The sequence below is a fragment of the Ursus arctos genome, unplaced genomic scaffold (assembly GCF_023065955.2).
Source record: "Ursus arctos isolate Adak ecotype North America unplaced genomic scaffold, UrsArc2.0 scaffold_34, whole genome shotgun sequence".
NCBI classification, from domain to species: Eukaryota; Metazoa; Chordata; class Mammalia; order Carnivora; family Ursidae; genus Ursus; species Ursus arctos.
Genome location: NW_026623030.1, coordinates 28,631,153 through 28,652,045, shown reverse-complemented (window position 1 = coordinate 28,652,045; position 20,893 = coordinate 28,631,153). Strand labels below are relative to the sequence as shown.

The 20,893-nt window shown below is 46.5% G+C and overlaps 1 protein-coding gene and 1 non-coding gene across 2 annotated transcripts in view; both read left to right on the top strand.

Annotated features, from left to right (window-relative positions):
• Positions 1–20,893, top strand: part of TMEM132D (transmembrane protein 132D) — a 544,075-nt gene that overhangs the window by 436,279 nt on the left and 86,903 nt on the right. The gene's annotated exons all lie outside the window — the stretch shown is intronic.
• LOC113267123 (U6 spliceosomal RNA) lies at positions 18,375–18,483 on the top strand. Its single transcript, XR_003320600.1, has one exon. It is a non-coding gene; the product is annotated as a U6 spliceosomal RNA (small nuclear RNA).

Sequence of the window (20,893 nt, the reverse complement as noted above, 5' to 3'; positions counted from 1 at the left end):
GTTGTTCTAGACAGTGTTGTGTGTGGTTATTCTAGAGAGTGTTCTGTCTAGTTGTTCATATAGTCTCATGTGTGAGTATTCTAGACAGTTTTCTTAGTTATTCTAGACAGTGTTGTGTGTGGTTATTCTGGACCATTTTCTGTGTGGTTATTCTAGATAGTGTCATGTGTGGTTTTTCTAGATGGTGTTCTGTCTATTTGTTCTAGAGAGTGTTCTGTCTAGTTGTTCTGGAGAGCGTTCCGTCTAGTTGTTCTGGAGAGCGTTCCGTCTAGTTGTTCTGGAGAGCGTTCCGTCTAGTTGTTCTGGAGAGCGTTCCGTCTAGTTGTTCTGGAGAGCGTTCCGTCTAGTTGTTCTGGAGAGCGTTCCATCTAGTTCTGGAGTGTTTTGTGTAGCTCTAGATAACATCATGTGTGGTTGTTTTAGTTAGGGCCATATCTATTTATTCTAGATAGTGTTCTAATTATTCTAGATAGTGTCATATCTAGCTATTTTAGATAATGTTCTGTCTGGTTGTTGTAGATAGTGCTGTGTCTAGTTGTTCTACAGAATACTGTTGCTATCCTTTGTTCTACATCTGTGTGAATCGTATTAGGACAATTTATATTAAAATTTTGCTCCTTGTGTTGGTAAAGATGAATGAAAAGCCACAGGAGAATTAGGAGAAAAAAGTAGTTGAGGATTTGTTTTTTGTGGTCATCAAAATACTGAGAAAGGTCATTTAGTTGCCAAATCCAGAGCATGGCCTATTTCAGTAATATTTTAGAAGGCTGACAGCATAATGTGTTGAGAATTCTGGAAGCCAGAAAAGGAGAAGCTGGCCATTTGTTCTAGATGTCCCTTATAAATGTCATCATTTTAAATATAATCCCAGTACTTGCCTGCCACAAAATGAGGCCCTTCCACTGATGTTCTGAGACATGAAATGCAGAAAAATCCTTATGACTAACCCCAAATCTGAAGACCCAGCAAAATAAAAACTAATAGCAATTTGTTCACTTCCTAAAGAAAATCTGTACATCAGCTTCCAGATTTTTAGCTTTAGCAATTTGCTGATATACATTTTTAGAGAAAATAAAATGAGCTGCTTAGAATGCTTTTGAAACACCTTTTCGATTAAGGAGGCAGAGACATTAACAAGAAAATCCGTATTATAGCTTGTACAGTTTTTATACCTTTGATACCAGCTTAATGAGCAAAGAAAATTGGGTGGATGAGTATATCATTTATTCTGGACCATAAAAGATCCTTCCATTCCAATAAATGAACAGAACTGGCCTATTACTGTTAGACCGCCGTTATTACGAATTATTTTAATCACTAAAAAACAATGCATTTGGCATGTCCCTCTTTCCTGTTGCTGCAGAAAATACATCTTGATCCCATGGTGTCATTCCCCTGTGCCTTTGTTGACCTATTATCCCATCTCTTTACCTTGGTTGCAGTCTCTCCTTTTCCACCTCCATCTGAAAAGAAAAGCAGCCACTGCTTCTCTTTGGTTCCAAGGCCATGATGACCACCTTACCTTTCTCCTCTCATGCACACTCATCTCAAATACTGAAACTGCTTTACACACTTTGCAGGAGAATGCTTCCCTGTGCATATGGTAGCTTGCTTTCTGAGATGAAAACCCAAAAGCCTCTGGGACTGGAGGCTGAGATGAAGTCAATCAGGCAGGAAGGACGGCCCACCAGCAAATATACCTCTCCCTGCTCTCCCTGCGGGAGGCTGCAGCCTCTCGGCTCATTCCCATGCTGTCAAGCCAGAATTGCACCCAGCGTTGGCGGATTTTCCAGTTTTCCAATCAAAGCTATAATGCAGTATTTTTATGTGAAACTTCCTGATTTTTAAAGTCTGGCGAGCAATTCTTTTTTTTTTTTTTTTTCTTTTAAACACCAGACAGGCTCAACAGAACACATCTGTGGGCCAGGTCTGGCTTCCGGGATGCCAGTTCTCATGTTCTGTTGGATGGCAGGTGGATCTTCTTCTGCTTCTGCCACCTTCCCTGCTGCTTACTTGCTAGCCCAAAGTGATGGTGTGTCCTCCATGGCCACCCACTGTCACTGTGCGTTACACACACACCATTACCCCGTAAAGATACAGGGCATGGAAGTTCTGACTTATCAGCTGACATCAGAAACCTACTAAGGGCAAGAACGGTCTTTGTTCAGAAAAAAGATGTTCTAGTGAGTAAAAATATTAGGTGCACACAAACGTTTATGGAAGTTTTATTCATGATTGCCCCAGATTGGAAGCGACTCAGATGTCTGTCAGTGGGTGAATAACCCGCTTCCTCCAGGCAGTGAGATATTACTCGGCACATAAAGGAGAGCTGCTGAGTTGATCCTCGAATTTTGATTTTTGGGAGTAAGCCAATCCTAAATCTGTCCTCTTTGTTTTTCCTAATTTCCAATTCATTTGTGGTCCCTTTCCAGTTTGTCCATCTCAGACGCAAAATGCATGAAGCCACGTGAAATGTTTATCCTTTACTTTGTGATCAGCGGCAAATCAGTTTCCTCGGATCCCCCGAACCCTCACCACTGTTCCTGTCCCTGTGGGAAAAATGACTGTTAGCATAGGAGCCCCCAGCACCTCCACCCCAGGGGACGTTAAGATTCCAGATGCCAACCTAAGCCAGGTAGCTGCTTCGTTTACTCAAGAAAACCAAATCAATCAAAAGGAGAACATTTCAGTGGTTAATTAAAATTTCAAGGTGTGATAGTAATAGAAGTAATTATCTACAATGTATTCAATCGGTTGTTAGCTAAACCCATAAAAAAATTAATCAAGAATAATTTGCCATTTGATATTGACATTTTATATTTCTCATTTGTGCTAAGGAAAATCCCATTAAAGAATCTAATTTACTTTGCATTAAACTCACCTTTACAAGTATCGAAATCAAGTCTTACCAGATGACAATAATGAGATTCAAAATAACTGGCGATGAAGTCCCCTGTTAGCAAGGAAACAAGCCACAGGCCAGACTCTTTCCAGCTGTTCTATTCTGGTTTGCACAAGTGTGTTTTTTCAGCGGCTGCATGCGCATACGCAGAGTAGGACTAGGTTAAACTGGTGTTTGCACACACCCACCCGCCCCCAGCTTCTGACTAACCTGCACAGCCCTTTACAGCAGACAAGCAGCAAGGCAGGCATCCCCTAACCATGCCGTGGATACAATGGATGCAAATTACACTCAGCCTTGCCCTGTCATAGACGAGGTCCCGGATTCGTGCATACATCTTACGCTCAACCCTCCTGGCTTCTAACCGCGAATGTCCTCATCTGTAAAATCGAAATCAGAAGTGCCTGTGACAAGGCATAGCTGGGAGCAAGTAACAGTGTTGTTAACTGCAGCAGATAGGAAACTCCATCTGCTTACCTCCCATCCGGAAAAGCAGTGATTCGTGTGATAGTTTATGTTTTGCTTGGAGGTGGCAAAAGCGTGTGTGTGTACATGCACACACACGCTGTGAGCTTTGCTTCGCTGTGCTGGGATGGAGGGCTAAACCTGGCTGGTGGTTTTGAGCAGAATTCTGAAGCTGCGTCTAGATGTTGCAAGCAGAATGGGGTCCATAAACAATGACTTCCTCAGACAAGACACAGGAAGGGCGGCACTTGGGGACCCTTGTCTAAAAATATTGCCTCTCTCACTAGACACGAGTGTCCTCAAAAATGTGTTATTCGTCTTTATATTCCCACTGTCTGGCATTTTGTAGCAGCTCAGTAACAATTAAATGATTAAAGAACTAATCAATGGACTTCATTAAAAATAAAATCTCTGGGATAATTACTGAAAATAGGGGCAAAATGAGTGTTTAACTTCTGAAAATAGAAAAGGAAGAAAAATCAAAAGAAGGGAGAAAAATAACAGCCCCAAACACCAAACAAAACAAAACAAATGTAAGAAGAGAAGAAAATAAGAAATAAAACAAGCTTTAAAAGCCAGAGCAAATAGAGAGCAGAAAACATAGATACACAAAATAATTCAAATATGTCGGTAATGATTTCCAGTGAAAATGAATTAAACTTTGCAATTAAAAGACCAGGATTGTCAGACTAAAGTTAAAAATGTGTATAGACTCCAACAATACACTTTCATTAAATATGTACACACACGCGCTCCTAAAAATTAAGAACGTGGCACCCTGAAAGCAAAAGCTTAGAAAGCCATACTCAGCCACTCCTAACCAAAAGGAAGTTAGTGTACCATTGAATTATCCAGTGAAATAGACATTAAGGCAAAAAGTATAAGTAGACACGAAAATGGTCCCTGTCCATGTACACATTCCATACACTTTCTGTGTGCATCCATATCTCACCAAAAAGGATAGGCTCCTGAAACTTTACTCCCCTCCCAGGAGGAAAAACAGCTTTATTGGACACAAGGAAACCTCTCTTGAATGGAGGAGGATTGAACTTAGAGCTGGTCGATGGGAGAGACTGTGGAACCTGTCCTAAAAGCATAGGGCCACAGGCATTTTTGGACTGGTATTTTGACTGATGGACTCCAGGGCCCCAACTGCGAGCCTTTGCCCACTAGACATGGACGTCACTAAGGAGCCCTTGGCCAGAGTGTGCGGGGTCAGTGGATCAAACTTCAGGGTGTCTCCCTCTCTCTATCTGTCTCCCTCAGATTAGTGAGATTATTGGAGATAACGATTTTTTTTTCCTGCTTCCTAAATAAGTTTGGTCTCCCTCTCGTGCGTCCACCTTTATAATTATGGATGCCTCCTCTATCATCCACTCAGTAAATATTTTGGGTCGTCCACTCTTTTCCCAGCACTCTGGTAGGACTCGGAGATAAAATGTAAACAAAAGATGCCCGACCTCTGCTCCTGGGGAGCCCAGAATGTGGTGAGGAAGACAGATCTTAGTCAAAGAATTAACAGAAATGCATATAATTTTTTCCCCCTGACGAGAGCTATGGAGGAGAGCTAGAACTTGCCGGAAGAGCTGCAGGGCGGAGATGGGCTTATTTAGACAAGTGGAGATGCTCTGCAAGGAAGTGATGGTCCGTCAGACACCTGAAGGGTGAATGGGAGGAAGCCAGGTGGCCGGGCTGGGCGGTGCTGCACGCTGAGGAAACCGCATAGGCAGAGCGCATGAACGGAGGGGAGCATCGTGCAGGGACGAGGGACCCGGGGCACAGAGAGCAGGAAGCCTGTCTCCAAGGTGTGTGTGGGCAAGTGGCCTCCTCACCCGGGGCCTATGAGCCACATCAAGGAAGGTGTGGGCTGTTCCAAGAGCAGTGGAAAATACTCAGGTTGGGTTTTGTCCGGGGATGGGTAAGGCAGGGCCGTGGGCTATCAGGAGTGGGAAGGCTCTTCCGGCTGGAGCATGGTGAACAGATTACTGAACAGGGTGCAGGAGTGGGTGGGCCAACGGGGGAGTTCTTGGTAGTGCCACAACTCAGGCAGGAGAAAATTGCAGCTCGGATGACGGTGTCTGTGGACCGGGGTGGGTGTGATGAGTCTGGACAGAAGCTGATGGGCTTGAGGGGGGTTCAGAAAGTTGAACGGATAGGACACGGTGATGGATGGTTGGATAGGGAGGTAAAGAAATTCTGGGAGCTCCCTAGGCTGATGGTCTGAGCGCCTGGATGGAAGGCGGTGTTGTTCTCTGAGACAGGAAGACTCAAGTAGGGGGCAGATCATGAGCTTGGCTGTGAGTATGTTGATCTTGAAGTAAGTACCTTAGAAATTGGGCGTTAGTGCCAATAATCACCAGGCCGCATGCCTGGACTTTGGAGAGGTCAGCCTGGGGGAGGGGATATCTGTAAAACGGTAATGCTGACACAGGTTGAAAGTTCAACCCTCAGAATCACAAGGGTTTTATTTATTAAGATGGCACATCAAGAAATTATTCTGCAAGCTGAGGCGGCTACCCTGCCTCATTGTCCTGCTACCTGATGTCACAGTGTGGAGACAATGTACTGTCTGGTTGATACCTTCTCACTGGGGACAGTCCTGAAGTTCTTCATTCAACAGAAAGTTTCAGGGAATCTGTGATACCCCGCTGCCTGAGCCCCTCTGTGGTGTAACGTCTGCTCGAGCACCCTGATTACCGGCACCCTCGGGAAGGTGCAAACCCGTTGACCGAAACCGAACCAAGAGCGAACAAACTTACATTAGCTAGAGAATAGGACAGGAGGGGCCCACTGTGACATAAAAGGAAACCAGGGACTCCTGTAGTACATAAAACAAACAGTCGTAGATATTGGAAAAAGTCCTAGAGGATAGACATCAAAATCGTAACGGTGCTTCCATGTGGGCGGCAGGATTACTGCTTATCTCTGTTTCCTTCTTTATGCGCCGGTGTATTTTCCAAATGCTCTACGGTAAAGCTGATGCGTGTTTTACCTCTAATACAGGAAAATGGCCATCCGTCTGTTTGGACCGGGAGGCAACCTGAGAGTCATTTCTGCCTTTCCCCTGCTAAGAGAAGGCCAATTTTGTTAAGGTGTTGGGGGGGACTATGTTCAGGAAATCTGGTTCCAGACCCAGGGGGCTGAAATCACAGTTGTTCCATACAAAGTGTATTCGTGTCCTCGGGCTGCCATAGTAAATGACGGCCTAAAACAGGAGCAGCGCTCCAGAGGTGGGAGTCCGAAGTCAAGGTGTAGGCGGGTCTGTGCTCGCGCTCCGAAGCTTCACCAAGAAAGCCCAGGTGTGTATCACCTGGTGAATGTATCAACAAATTGTGACTTACCCATGTAGCGAAATGTTACTTTGCAGTAAAAAAGAAAAAGAGAAACAAATACACTACAACGTAGGTCAGTCTCAGCAAGGTCGTGCTAAGTGGAAGGACATATTGTCTGATGACACGTGTATGAAATCTCTGGGGCATGCGCAGGTGTGGTGGGAAAATGGGAGTCTGGAATGCGGAGGGAAGCCTGACCACGCAGCGGCACAAAGGAACTTTTTAGAGGCTGCGGAATGCTCTAAAATTGGGTTCTGGTAATAGTAGCTCGATTGTATACATTTACTAAAACCCATCAAATTATGCATTTAAAATGGTTGAATTCACTTTACATAAACTTTACCTAAGTAAAGCAGTGAGGAAACATGCAGTATGACTGGGACTGGTCTCTCAAGGAGAAGGGAGAAGAAAACCACACAAGAATTCAGTGCAATGCTCTGTTCTCAAAGAAAGAGACAGGCCATAAATTCAAGTTTTAATTTGACTAAGATTTTTATTAAAGTTATTCAGTAAAGCTCACCGTGTCACCCTTAATGAAGTGTCTCAAATATGCCTTAAATACACATTTAATGTACATCTAATGAGACTCTTCGGCCAACTACTTATTAGGCATGTTTAATGGGGTTTAACAATTGCGAGGGAGAAGCAAAGCCCTTTCTACATGGATTTATCCTTATCAAAATACTTTTAAGGTAATGGATTTCACCCACATAGATTGCCTTTGTGAATAAAAATCATTACGTTCACCCACAATAATAGTACTTCTATTTCTATCCGTTATTAAAACCTATCCAATTAACATAAGGAGTTATTATTATTGGCATTCTTTATGGATTTGTGATTCTGTGTGGCTATGGCATTTTAAAGGGATTTAGATAAAACTGGAAATTTCATGAAATGTACTTCATTTTGGAAAAGAAGCAGCAAAGAAAGACCGATTTTGTGTTTAGGGCAGGTGAGAACAGACTGCAGGTTCCTGTAAATCAGATTTTGGAGAAATGTAGATTTTTCAAGGCACAGCTTTGAAAGCCAAAGTCAAGCCCAGATTTATGTTCCGGAGCACACAGAGTGTGCACACGGAGCACACATAAATTCCATTGCTACCGGTCTGAAAAGATTTGGTATTTTTAACAGTGGCTGCCATGCCTACAATGAGAAAGGATCAGAAGCCTTCACTTGTGTGTCATTTCTAAGAATATTTTTTTACAAGACTGATTATGTCTCTTCGTAATAGCTTCTTGGGTTTCACGTTTCCAGATCTCCCTAGATTTGCAAATGCCCAGCAGCAGTAACTGAATAATGCCAGGGTTTTTTTTCTACAAACCGTGGTCTTTCACTCACCCACTTCCTTATCCAGGAGGAGGGGCACCCGTGCTGCTTCTCGCTGCACCACGGGACAGAAGCAGCAGTGACCAACACACACAACGTCCTTGTGCCCGTCCATCTTCCAGTCTGGAGCCGCTGGCAGGTTGGAGGCCGAAACAGTTAAACTTAATGACCTAATAATTGTTATCGTTTGATCATTTTAATAATCATATTTAATTTAACAAATTGAACTTGAAATAAACATGAAAAGAAGATGATCTCCCACCGTAAGGGCTACAAAGTGGAAGGGGGACGTTCTAATGGGGAACGGATGGGGGGTGGTTGTGCACTGGGGGCTGGGACCAGCAGTAGTCGCCTGATGGGGTCGCCGTGGAGGTGATGATACTGCAGTGAGACAGGATGGGGGCGGGGTGGGGATGTGAGGTCCTGCCTTGCCCCCTGCACCTGTCTCACTTGGAGTCTCTGAACCAGATCACCATGCAACATGCAAGTCAAAACTCACATCCGTCGCTCTTCCTGAATTCTACTGTCTGCATGCGTCCTTCCCTTGCTCTGTTTACTTCATGGCACCCTCACTTTCTTCCAGTATTCCTTAAACATGGAGCCATAAGCCTTTTGCCTGGCACTAGTTTGCTGATCGCCCTGTCCGCTGCGTCATTTGTCTCGGGCCGTGCTGGTGTGTGTGTGCGTTCTATAGACCCGACAGCGTGGGGAGTGGTGCTTCTGAATCGGTAAGCAAAGTGGCCGTCCGTCGTGGGCAAAGGTAATTCCCAGTGGTTCTCAAACTTTGCTGTCCTATTAGAATCACTTGGGGAGATTTTAAATTTCCGAAGGTCCAGACTGCAACGCACAGCAGTTAACCCAGAATCTCTGAGTGCAAGAGCCAACATCAGCATTGTTTAATCTCCCCAGGTGATTCCAGCGGGCCCGTAAGTTTGGAAAACATGGAGCTAGAATCCCCGGAGACGACACAAACCAGTACTGATGTCTTGGACTCACACCCCAGAGATTCTGATATAATTGGTTTGAGGTGGATCCCAGCATTGGTGTATTTTGTCAGATCTCCTTGTGACCTTGGTTGAGAACCACCTTTCTGGACCCAATCTCAGGTGTGCTAGAACCTTAGGAAGACAACGTGGTTTGGCCCTGATGCGTCTGACATTTTTCACAGCCTGGCTACACATCGTGGTGGCTTGACTGAAGGTGATTTTCTGCTGGAAGTATGAAGCTGTTGGCCAGAATCAGGGTTACCATCTCATTCTGCTGATGTTGAGCAAACCTACAGCCAGGTAGGGATTGAACCCATGACCTTGGACTCATGAACGCCATGCTCTGACCAGCTGGACTCAGCAGCAGCAGGTGCTTTCTTGGCTGCACATCAGTTAGAGCACTCCTGCCAAAGTCCAGCTTAATTAAATAAAAAAATATTGATGAGCACACAAGGTGGCGATCACCCGGTGATCCCAGCAAATGAAGCAACACTCCCCTACGTTCTGGCTCTGCATTAGGCGGCACCGACAAAGGTGGGTTGCTTTAAACATGTGGCTCATTTTCCACTGCACGCTTTATGAATGTGACAAGATTTCCTCGGTCCACCCAGGCATTGTGGAAGTTAGAGATGTCTACAAGGATCCACCAATGATACATTTAGCTTTCAACATGGAGCAAAATACTGAAGGGAACTTGGCCATAAAGCAAGTTACCTGTTGAAAGTGGGAGAAGATATTTGCAAATGACATTTCAGATAAAGGGCTGGTTTCCAAGATCTACAAAGAACTTATCAAGCTCAACACCCAAAAACCAAATAACCCAGTCAAGAAATGGGCAGAAGATATGAACAGACATTTCTCCAAAGAAGACATACAAATGGCCAACAGACACATGGAAAAATGCTCAACATCACTTGCCATCAGGGAAATACAAATCAAAACCACAATGAAATACTACATTATACCAGTTAGAATGGCAAAAATTAACAAGTCAGGAAATGACAGATGTTGGCAAGGATGTGGAGAAGGGGGAACCCTCTTACACTGTTGGTGGGAATGCAAGCTGGTGCAGCCACTCTGGAAAACAGTATGGAGGCTCCTTAAAAAGTTGAAGATAGAGCTACCCTGTGACCCAGCAATTGCATTAGTGGGTATTTACCCCAAAGATACAGGTGTAGTGATCCAAAGGGGCACCTGCACCCCAAAGTTCATAGCAGCATTGTCCACAATAGCCAAACTGTAGAAGGAGCCAAGATGCCCTTCAACAGACAAATGGATAAAGAAGATATGGTCCATATATACAATGGAATATTACTCAGCCATCAGAAAGAACGATTACCCAACATTTGCAGCAACATGGACGGGACTGGAGGAGATTATGCTGAGTGAAATAAGTCAAGCAGAGAAAGACAATTATCATATGGTTTCATTCATATGGAGCAGAGGACCACAGGTAAGGGAGAGAAAACTGACTAGAAAGAAATCAGAGTGGGAGACAAAGCATGAGAAACTCTGGATTCCAGGAACCAAACTGAGGGTTTCAGAGGGGAAGGGGGTCGGGGGATGAGGTAACCAGGTGTTGGATATTAAGCAGAGCACTGGGTGTTCCATGAAACGAATGAATCATTGAACACTACATCAAAACTAATGATGTACTACTGTATGTTGGCTAACTGAACATAATAAAAAAGAGAGAGAGAAAGTGAGAGGTGACTGAAAGAAATTCCACAAGGGAACCCTTGACAAGCCCTGCGCTAAGCACGGGACGCACTGAAGGTGCTCAGGGCTGGGTGTGCAGCGACACCACAGCCCTGCCCTTCTGGAGCTTTGATCCTGATGTGGTCAAACAGGCAATAGATTCATAGGAAAAAGTGATTTCTGGGAGTGACAAGGACAATGGAGTCAAATACCAAGATGGGTGGTTTAAGGGCTTTATCATAACCCTGGTTACACATCATGGCGCCTCGAGTGAAGTTGATGGCAATGGAGGTGGGAGGAAGAGGCTGGGTGTGCAGAACATACTGGAGCTGGTGCTCCCGGGATGTTCTGATGGATAGGTCGCAGGGGATGGGCTAAAGAATGAATCCTGACCCCTGAGGTTCTGGCAGGACCAACCAGGTGCCAGGTGGCATGATGTCCTGTTTGCGACTCTGAAAGAGGAGGGATTTGAGGGCAGCGTATCAAGCGTTCTATTTGGGACCCAGGGAATTGGACACACCCCAGTGGACAGGTCGGGTAGACAGGGGAATATCTGAGCTGGGAGCTCGTGGGAGAGGCAGAGCTGGAGACCTCAGTCGGCAAATGAGCAGAACACAAATACCCCAGGACTGGATGAGATCACCTCCAAGGGTTTGGTCTTCCACGGCCACGTGGCACCACCGACACCCTGAAAACAGAACTGCTTTTGCTGTAGACCCATTTCTCAGTATTTTCAAATGGGTGAGAGTAAGATAAGTGTCTGAGAGCTTGCTGGAGACTTCATTGTGCAGGAGGGCCTATCCCCTCATTTTCATTTTCGTCCAGCACGCATGGTACTCATCTTTCATGGAGGACTGCCTCGCCAGCCAGCCACAGCTGAGAATCATGGAACCCTAGGCCTGGAAACTGAGAAAACGTGGGCCAATAAAGGCTTCAGCTGGGGGAGCAGCCGAGAATGCTGATTTCGTTCTCTTACAGGTAGCGCCCCTACCCCCACCGCCCAGAAAGGGAAGGAGGGATCTGAGAAACATTTCCGTGGCCGGTAGAGCATCATGGGGCTGAAGTCAATGCATGGATGGCTGTGGTCATTTAAAAATCCCAGACTCATCTTCCCCCGCCTCCCAGGATAATATTAATTGCATCCCCCCCACAATTCCTAATTAGTGCGGGCTCAAGACATACAAATTCATTTCTGCATTAGCCTAAGAAAAACATAATTAAGAAGTTGTCTGGCGAACGAAAGAAGAAACACGTAATGTATTCCAGGGCCAAACTGCCGATGACTTCTGGACTGTGCACAATTTCGGATTAACCACACCACTGAATCTTCATTAGCATAGATAATCAAGACCCGGCTCCACGCCTCCCCCCCCCCCCCACCAGTAAGTCCGGCTAAATCCCTGTGGCTTACAGGTCAAAAAAGGACTCAGAAGTACTTACAGTCCCTCTGGAGGGCTGGGGTTCTAAACAAGACCCAGTTTTAGGTGTCCAGTCAGTCAAATGAAGTCTGAAGCAGCCCTTTGATGTTTATTAATTTTGTATGACCTTTCCGTACCGACTGAATTAATTCCTTAGTTTCACCATAAAACCAACAGGCTTCTTCCAGCCTACGGAAAATTCTGTTGCCTTTGACAATTTGACATGCATTTTTCTGTAGTGATAGAGAAAGGGGCTGACAGCTCGTTTAGTTAAAGGCTACAGGCAAAAACTCCCCAGTTTCAAAGAGCAAATACTTTATGATATCAAGAGGATTCTATCAACAGACATAAATTAAACATTCATGCTGAGTTTCCCAAAACTGCTGTTTGGAGCCAAAGAAGAAGTGAAGTTTCTCCTAAAAACCATCATCGACATCCACAATTGTCAGTCTTGAATATACATCAAGGGTACTCAACAGCGTTTTGTAATATTGTCAGATTTTTCTCATCAGGGAGAACGGGGCATCTCTGGATTGATCATTTTGGACACACACAGTAGCCTACTTTGAAAAAAGAAAAAGTTATGAAAGTTATAAAGCCACATACTTACTCCTGTGTCCTTAACATCTCCCACACGTTTTTGCTTTAGCTATCGGGATCGGGCGATGTTTGCATCCCAGATTCAGAGCCACCCACGGCCAGCCACGTTGCACAAAGGAGATGTGAACTTTGGTGGAAGGGAGAGGAGTGACTACTCCGTGCCTACCGAACGTTGCCACAGAATCGCCCATTCTAATTTTTCAAGACAAACCAGAAACCCAGATGTTTGCATATCTCCCAATTTTTAAATATTGTGATCAGTTGAAAAGGATTTTGTATGTACAGTTGAAGCAAAAACATTCTGTGGGCTGGATTCAGTGCCCAGAACCCTAGTGCACGGTGGTTCGGGCCATGTCAGAAGATCTGACTTTGCAGAATGGAAGACATGGAAGTTCTCCGCCTGAAGGAGCATCAGTCGGCCTTAAAAGAAGTGAAGTGCGGACACGGACGACAGCGTGGCTGGAGCCTGATGACGTGATGCCTCTTGAAAGAAGCCAGTCACGGGAGACCGTGGGTCACATGATTCACCGCCTCTGAAATGTCCAGAAGCAGGAAGTTCATAGAGATGGAACGCAGATTAATAACGGCTTGGGGCCCCCAGCCAGGGTGCTCCTCCGAGGGGAGAATGCTCACAGGGGACAGGGCTTCTTTTCAAGACTGTGGTGATGGTTGCACACATCTTCAAGTGTATTGAAAAGTAATGAATTGCACACTTTAAATGGGTGAATTGTTTGGTATGTGAATTATATCTCAGTAAAGCTGTCCCCAAAATACAACATCACCCACACCCAAAACCGCTATACCTCGAGCAAGGAGCTGAAGTTTTCAGCACACAGAAGCAACCCACAAAGTCTGGATGTCACACCACACCCCTGCCCGGCCTACTGGAAACATCCCCTGAAATTCAATTCAAAAGTTAAACTTACGTCCTATTTCTAGAAAATTCAGGCTGATGGTAATTCGAGTGTTCCCTGAGCCTCTCTTCCTGCTGAGAAGGTCTTTGCCATTCTTCCACATGTCCTGTTGCCAAGGATTAAAAGGGAACAAAAACCCCCCATTATTTTGCACATTCTCTTCAGTGCCGCCATGTCCCACCAGCCCCAGACTCACATTTAAAGTCAGGCATCTACTGTAGTCGCCTCTCTTCCTTGGAAATCCCACTTTGAAAACACTAATCTTTTGGATAAAATTGGCTTAAAGTCTTAAACTCGTTAATATGCCTTTGTCTTTTTAATCAGGAGGAGGATAGAGAGCCCATTTTGTGGGGACGGAGGGTTAATCCGAACCCCTCTCCTTAATACAATACAACTGAGCACATGGGGATTTATCCACACCATAAAGTGCTTTTTTAGAAACTCCCAATGGAGTCCTTTTGTCTCTCTCTCTTTTTTTAAATGTAGAGTTTGTTTGCTTAGCATCTCCAAAGAAGCTCATGTTATTTTTGTCACTTAGAGTCTTCTGTAGCAGTTAATGTAATAAATAAAAATCTCTATTTGACCACATCTTTGAGGATGTCAAGAACGCTTGGCCAATTGGCAGCTTACGGAGTGTGTACAGTGGCAGGAGCCTGGCCCGAGGATCTCCCCACAGTTACGGGCTCCTCCTGGAGGGGATTTCAGTAATGCGCTCTAATCAGCTTAAGGAGTTAATTAAACAGCTGTCACTTAGCTCCTTAATTCTGAAACTTGATGCTAAATAAGATTTGAAATTAGTTATGCAAAACTGAGCGGTGCTTTTGTGACACCCAGTTTCTTCAGGTGGCACAGAATAAAGGAAGCGTCGTTCCCAGACAGCGGGGGCCGTGGGGTGACCCCGGAGAAATGGACCGGGGTCCTGGGAAAATACTTGCCTTGCTGGGGAGTGCAGGCAACCAGGCAAGAGATCAAAATCTCACCCTTTTTATCCAAAAGGGACCTCACGGTGAGGGGTGATTATCATCTACCAGGACAGAAGTCCCCAGCTGGAGCCTGTAGGTCAGCGCGCCCTGTAAATGTGGTTTGTTCGGAGTTCTCGGTGATTTTGCAAAAGGTGAGCCAAATGTGAAAATCGGGAGCTTTCACCTAAAAATATCTATTCTTGGCTTCTCTCAAAAACATCAGGAAACGTGCACATCTGGGTTTGCTCCTATAAGGCAACGCTTCAGTACAGCTAAAGTTGTCTACTTCTGATTGAGTGTGTGATCCTGGCTCACCTGGTTGTGGATGGAATCAGGTGCCATGTCCCAGGATACGTGTCTTGGCCAGGATGCGGGGACGGTGTAGACAGGAGCAGGCTGTATGAGAATTGCCCCGTCCTGTGACATGCCTGTGTGTCCTTACCTGGGGGCTCTGGAAATTCCCATGAGAAAGGTGCAAATGAGCAGAAAAGCTCAAGGTCCAAGCTGCATTGCCCTGGGGTCCTGCTCCGAGGTCCCTTCAGAAATAAACCTGATGCAGATTTGCATGAGGAATGAACGCCGCCAAGAGTTCATGATACTCTCTGTCATTCTTCTCTCCCATTGTGAGCCATGTGCACCGGGCACTGAACAGAGCTCACGACCCAGGACAGCAGAGCCCTGGCTCGTCCTGGAGTGAACGCGGCCAGTGAGAATGACAGGCGATCAGCATCGCCCGTGAAAACTCCTCAGACCTCTCAAAAAACACAGTCTCTCAGCCTCAAAACCTCCGTTTTTCCTTCAGCGTTGAAATAGAATATTGCTCCTTGGTTGAGCAGCAAGTGGAGTGGCTTATGCTTGGGGAACCTGTGTGCGAAAAATACACCTCGAGTGCTCAGGGTCCTGTCACTGCTGGTAGATGCTCGCCCTGTGGCTGGCATGGGTTCCTGCCAGCCCCCCTGGTCTCGCTCCAGGACGGCACCCGGTTATGTGTCCCAGCCTCTCCCCTTCCCTCACTCCCTGCTTCTCTCCTTCCCTCTCTCGATTTTTTCTCTTGCCAAGAACATACTGAATTCCTTACAAGTCACTGCATGCCTTACGATGCTACTAATAGTAACCAACCTTATTGAAAAATTGGTCATGCCAAGCACTGTTTGAACACTTGGCATGCAATAACCTACGTCCCCTCACAAGAACTGTCCGATGTAGATACTACTTAGAACCCCGCTTTCCAGACGAGGAAAACGAGGGACAAGTGTTTCAGCAACTCGCAGAGTCACACGACTAGCAAGTAGCAAAGCTGGGGTTTGCACCCGGGCTGCCTGATTCCAGAGCCTTGTGGGGACACATGACCAGGCTCCTACCAGATTCCATTTAGATCGTCTAAGACAAGGGAAGTTGGCCCCAAGAGGGTGCCAAGCGGGCGCTCACATTGTTCAGGCTGGGCTCCCTTGCCTGGCTCCTGCTTCCGGGCTACATGGCTGGAAGAAACCCTGAGGTCAGGTGGAGTGGACAGTCATAACATTGCCAATACATGCTTTTCTTACTGCCTGACAGTCGTGGTTCTAAGTGCCTTTCACATACGCAATCCTCGCTTCCAGCCAGTAACATGCAAACGTTTACAGTCCCCGTTGTAGAAATAGGGAGACTGAGGCACGGTGCAGTCCCCATGCCTCGGTCATGGACCTAGTAGGTATGGAAAATCGGGTTCCACGTCACGCCATCTGGCTCTAGAGCCAGGGTTCCTCACTCTAGGCTCTACTGCCGCTGTATTAATTTATCGTATGTAATATCTCCAATAAACTGGAAACAGTAACACTGATTATTCCCACCTGGAGGCATTAAAAAAGATGTAGCATTTGCGTTGGGCCTTGAGCTTATTACCTTAGGATCAGTTTTAATAGGAAGCTCCGCTGGCATAAAAAACTACAATGTAGGAAATGTACGTATACTTAGTTTCCAAGGGTACCTGTACCATGTACAGCCAGCCGGCTCTACTGGTGTCTGCTGGGCTCAGCAGCATCTGTAACTGCCACCAACAGGAAGAAAGTCAAGGATTTCCCTCCTGCTTCTGCATTTTAAAAATTTCTCCTGTCCTTTGGTGTGTGTATTTATTAAAACAAGCCCTGAATCTAGTAAAGGAAAAGCAGAAGAAGAGGTGATCAGTAACACCCGGACAGAGAAATAGGAGGAAAAGAGATGGACTGCTAGGACACAATTCCGCCCAATTCTCACGGTTGCCCCCACGCCCCCAGGGGACATTTGGAAAGCCCGGAGACATTTTCCGTTGTCACAGCTGCAAGGAGGCCATTATTGGCATGTAGTGGGCTGAGTCCAGGGGTACTGGTAAATATATAAAGTGCACACGATAGCCCGATAACAAGGAATTATCTGGCCCCAAACGTCAGTAGCCTGGGGGCTGAGGAACCATTCCATGGTGAACTACATGTGTGTGTCAGAGATCCCTTACCAGTTTCCAGCTTCTAGATTCAACCTTTGTACAAAGCGTGGGAGGCTTCATGATATTTCAGGACATAGTGCAGATGTTATCAACCTTGAGAGCATAAAGTATCAGCTAGGAATGAGAAAAGCTGGAAAGTCAGGGTGGCAGGAAGAATGGACGGGAGTTGGAGCTGGGCTCATACGGTGCATGTGGGTTTCAGGTGTCTGTGACTGTGCCAGGGGACACGCCGTGGCCGTGCCACTGTAGCCACATATGTTTCTGTCAGGGTTCTGGGGGTCAATGGGACTCAGCTCGGGGGCTTCTTCTGGGGTGGGGAGTCCTCTCAAAGGCTCCCTTGTGGACACATCTGGGGGGTGGGCGCGAGATTTCAGCTGTGGCCGTGGACCAGACCACCTGCGCTGGCCCATCCATGTGTCTGGGCTTCTGTGCACCTTGGTGGCTGAGTCCTGAGAGCAAGCATCGCCAGGGAGAAAACCCGGCAGAAGCAAGATCACCTTCTGTGGCCCAGCCTCCCAAGGAACACAGCCTTGCCTGCGCACCATTCTCGATGCAGGCGTGAGTCCCCGAGGCCAGCGTGTACTGAGGGCTGGGCCACCAGAGCTCCCACCACGGCACAGGAGGAGTGTCAAAGCCTCCGCGGACACAGGCACTCAGGAATCAACACATCATCTCTTGATTAGAGGTTTATTTGCTTAAGTGACAAAGCCAGTGGAGGGACCAAAATGGGCATCTAATTACATTGGTTGAGAAAGGAGAGAGAGAGGAGATTTCAGCTGTCATGCCAGAAAACCAGATAGTGGCTGATCCGGCCGTATCAAGAAAGTGTAGTTGAGATGCGTGCAAAGACTTCCTGATAGTTAGATGAATCAAAAGTGCGCGAGGGGAACAGAATAGGGATAAGGAATGAGGATCAAGATGGCCTTTTGCAGCATTTTACGATAAACCTTTTCACAAACCTAGCATTTTAACAATGAGGTTGCTTGACCTTGATAAAAAATTTTTAATTCACATAGAAAAGAAGAAGCACCATGCATCTGGCCTGTTATCTACGGCCTCCAGAAGACAGCCTGCCTGGTGGAAGGCACGTGCCGTCGCCAGCCTCGTGTGGGCTCAGCAGCGTGGCATCTCGCGGCATCCCCGTGGGTGGGAGGGTAACTATATTTTCCCTGGTACGGCTGCTGACATGCAGCGATTCTCCGTACTGTACACAGCCACGAGCTGAGGGGAGACGCACTTTTAAAAACAGAGTGGTCTCTGAATTTGCTTGCAGTGCAGGCCACATTGACTGATGCTTCCCACTTGCTCAAAGTAGCACACAGGTGCTCACTTTGGGCTAAAACTGGAACGACGCACAGAAGCTTCGCCTGGCCTTTGTGCCAGGATGACACACCAATTTGTGAAGCGTTCCGTATTTTTAAAAAACACAAATAAAGGTAAAATAAACGACGCACACAAGTTATTTATGCAGTATTACGGCTAGGGAGATGTCGTATTTCTGGGGTCCTGGGCAAGCATTTCCGTTTCATGGGGTATGAATGAGAACCCGCAGCCCACCGTCTACTAAGTGTTTGTTGGTCACTGGGGGCAGAGGCTGGGATAACAAGGACAGGGTGACGAGTCATTGCCGCATTCATAAGGTTATTGATCTTTGTTGGGAAATGAATTGAAGGCTTAGGAAGTTAACCACAGTTGAGAAATCACACTGAGGAAGAGAGAAGCTGCGGAGATGTTCGGTCTCCACACTGAGTCGGGCTGGTCTGCCCAAGCACATTACAACATACACCAGGAGAGTGAGGGCCAGCCATGCAGCACGCGGGGGAAACCTTGTTGGCCTGTCATACCTGAGCGGTCTGTTTTGGCTTGGGGCAGAGTTCAGAATTTAATGAATATTTTTATTGTTTGGAAACTGAAGCTGGAAAGTGTTAGGTGTTAGTCGGGATAGATTAGGTTACAGTGCAGTAACAAGTTGCTCTGAAAGTCTCATTGCCTTAAGACGAAGACAGCATATTTACTACTCCCACTTCGTGTGCTCTGTGGGTCAGGAGGAAGCCCTTCTCCGTACAGCGACCGGGGTAACCAGGCTCACAGAGGCTCTACCATCTTGCGGCTACACCGTCTGGAACCCGCAGGCTCAGTCAGCGGGGCAGCTGGTGAGAAGGAATGGGAATTGTGCATCAAAGCCTTATTTCCCCAGTAAAGTGACAGACAACACGGACCCTCACGTGTTAATATCTGTGTGTTCACATGGCTCCAACTTCGAGGGGCCTGGAAAATATGGGGGTGCAAATGGCATATTTCCTGAGCCTGCCTTTCTTTGCTGTCAACCGGAATGCACGCACGCGGCACACCTGTCGGCATCCAGACCGATCGGCCAGGAGTCTCTTCTGACTGGTCAGCACTCATGCCGTAGCAGCTTAGGATTCCGGCCCCCGTAGTTTAAATATCACCTCTGAGTGTGACATAATTTGACAGGAGGAAAAAAAATCATTTTTATACCGGATATGAGCATCCGTCTTTAACTGCGTGGAATACGGTTTTAATATGAACACTGGTTTCTTGCGTCCTGACATTTGATGTCCTAGAATTCCATCTGCAGTCGACAGAGAATCGTAAGGTGCTACTTCTTGTGTTGTTGGAGGTGGGTCAAGAGCAGAAGGTAGCCGATGCCGATATTGTAACATTTTAATTATGGAGAATTAATCGACAGCAGAATATGCCTTTTTTGTACTTAAACATCGGGAAGGTAGCAGAGCATGTCGTGTTGATAGAGGTCAGGGAAAACTCCCATTTGTAGCTGCCCAAAAGGTATTCTCTCTCTGTTCTTACAGCCCCATGCTGTGTAAATCTCATGTTCTCTGAGTAAACTCCAAAAATCTGTTTTATTCAGCCTCCCCGGCAGAGAACAGAGTGTCCCTGAGGGATTAGGTTTGTGATGCGTCTCTGCCGATTAGATGTGCCTGTGTGGTGCTTTCTCTCCGACGCGGGGAAGAGGAAGTCTATGGGATTTGGGGGGCGGCAACAAGGATCTAAGACAATCTGCCTGACTTCCCCGCGTCCTAATCGGGGCAGAAGCAGCAAGTCCACCGTGGACCCACTGAGTGGTTCCAGACCCTGATCTTGGGAGGTCGGCCGGACTCTGTTTCTTCAGCCCCGTCAACAATGCCGAGTCCTCTGCAAATCCCTTCCTGCTGAAATGAGCGAGAGCGGATTCTGTTGTCTGCAACTCAGATCCTTGACTCAACACGGTATCTCTCAAAACTGAACTGGTTTCCAGAATATTCTTGAGTAAGGAGTAAATACGTGAGAAATGGAGCACGTATTCTATGCAACAAATATATTTGCAATACGGGAAGTTGCAGAGGTATCAGGAGGGGAGTAACGACGTTGCAGATCGTAGGTAGGTGTACAACATGCTTGCTCCCAGAGCCTTGCAGTGTAGCTCCCCAGATGGTGTCCAGCCTGTCCGTGTGGCACCTTGATGCAGGACCTGTCTGTCCTTATTCCCCCAGGACCTGGGCGGATGGTGGTGGAGCATTTGATAGGGTCTTGTTACATGAGTGTTTAGTTTCTCTGAGGATTGTAAGCAGACAAGAGAAGAAGCATTATATCCGAAACCTGCTGTTTGAATTACTGTAAACTCTGGCCACGGGTGTCCATGCAAACAAGAATGCCTAGGCATGTTCCTTTTTTAGAAAATAAGCACAGTATTCGCCCCAGATTTTATCAGGGAGCGTTCTCTCCTGACATGCAAGAACCTTATAACCACCCAAGTCCTTCCTGGAGCTGCTGTCTCCAGGGTCCTGCCCCATGCCTTTCACCCTCTTCC